General features: G+C 43.3%; 1 pseudogene; it reads left to right on the top strand.

Moving 5' to 3' along the window:
* The first annotated feature begins 240 nt into the window (after positions 1–240).
* On the top strand, positions 241–1,283 carry LOC127061176 (NADH-ubiquinone oxidoreductase chain 2-like; annotated as a pseudogene).
* The last annotated feature ends 593 nt before the right edge of the window (positions 1,284–1,876 follow it).

Here is a 1,876-nt window from a genome sequence, read left to right on the forward strand (position 1 = left end):
CCCCCAACCTAAGAAGCTCCTAGGAAATGTGCCTGAACATTCAAAGGGTCACTATGATAAAGTGAACATAGAGGTATACCAGTCCTCTCATTTCCTAGAACTTAGAAAAGCAGGAATTGAACCTACACAGAAGGGATCAAAACCCTCCATACTTCCTTTATATTATTTTCTAGTAGGGTAAGCTAAGTAAGCTATCGGGCCCATACCCCGAAAATGATGGTTTAACCCCTTCCCCTATTAATGAACCCCCAAGCAAAACTAATCTTTACCATCAGCCTACTCTAGGAACAACAATTACAATCTCAAGCAATCACTGAGTCATGGCCTGAACTGGCCTTGAAATTAACACTCTCGCTATTCTTCCCCTGATTTCAAAATCCCACCACCCCCGGGCCATCGAAGCTGCAACCAAGTACTTCCTAGTACAAGCAGCCGCTTCACCCTAGTCCTATTCTCCAGTATAACCAACGCATGACATACAGGGCAATGGGATATTACTCAACTAACCCACCCAATATCATGCCTAGTACTTACTGCAGCCATTTCAATAAAACTAGGCCTAGTACCATTCCACTTTTGATTCCCAGAAGTATCTACAAGGATCCTCCCTAATCTACTGGTCTCTTTATCTACAATCATAAAATTCCCACCAATTACCCTACTATTCATATCTCCCACTCATTAAACCCCACACTACTAACAACTCATGGCTATTCTTTCTGCTGCCCTAGGAGGATGAATAGGACTAAACCAGACACAAATTCGAAAAATCATAGCCTTTCTCTTCTATCTCCCACCTTAGGATGAATGGCTATCATCATCGTCTACAACCCAAAACTTACCCTACTTAACTTCTACCTATATACCCTAATAACTGCAGCTGTCTTCCTAACCTTTAACTCAATAAAAGTCCTAAAACTATCAACACTAATAACCTGCATGAACAAAATCACCTTCACTTAGCTGCAATTCTCCTACTAACACTTCTATCTTTAGCCGGCCTGCCCCCTTTGACCGGTTTCCTCCCAAAATGACTCATCATCCAAGAACTAACTAAACAGGACATAGCCCCAGCAGCAACAGCTATTTCCCTGCTATCCCTACTGGGTCTATTCTTCTACCTCCGTCTAGCATACTGCGCAACAATCACACTCCCCCCCACACCACAAACCACATAAAACAATGGCACGTCAACAAACCAGTCAGCACCTCAATCGCCATTCTAACTACACTTATCCATCATGCTCCTCCCCATCTCCCCAATAATCATAGCCATTGTCTAAAGAAACTTAGGATTACATAAACCGAAGGCCTTCAAAGCCTTAAACAAGAGTTAGACCCTCTTAGTTTCTGTTAAAATCCGCAGGATATTACCCTGCATCTCCCAAATGCAACTCAGGTGCTTTAATTAAGCTAGGACTTTACACTCTAGACAGATGGGCTTCGATCCCACGATACTATAGTTAACAGCTATATGCCCAACCAACAGGCCTCTGCCTAACAGACTCCGGTGCTGGATTAATGCACATCGATGAGCTTGCAACCCACCATGAATTTCACTACAGAGCCGATAAGAAGAGGAATCAAACCTCTGTAAAAAGGACTACAGCCTAACGCTTACACACTCAGCCATCTTACCTGTGACTTTCATTAACCGATGATTATTCTCAACCAACCACAAAGATATCGGTACCTCTGTACCTAATTTTCGGCGCATGAGCCGGAATAGTAGGTACCGCCCTAAGCCTCCTTATTCGAGCAGAGCTAGGCCAACCTGGAGCCCTACTAGGAGACGACCAAATCTACAACGTAGTTGTTACAGCCCATGCATTCGTAATAATCTTCTTCATAGTTATACCAATTATAATCGGAGGGT

This window comes from Serinus canaria, unplaced genomic scaffold, assembly GCF_022539315.1.
Source record: "Serinus canaria isolate serCan28SL12 unplaced genomic scaffold, serCan2020 HiC_scaffold_169, whole genome shotgun sequence".
NCBI lineage: Eukaryota > Metazoa > Chordata > Aves > Passeriformes > Fringillidae > Serinus > Serinus canaria.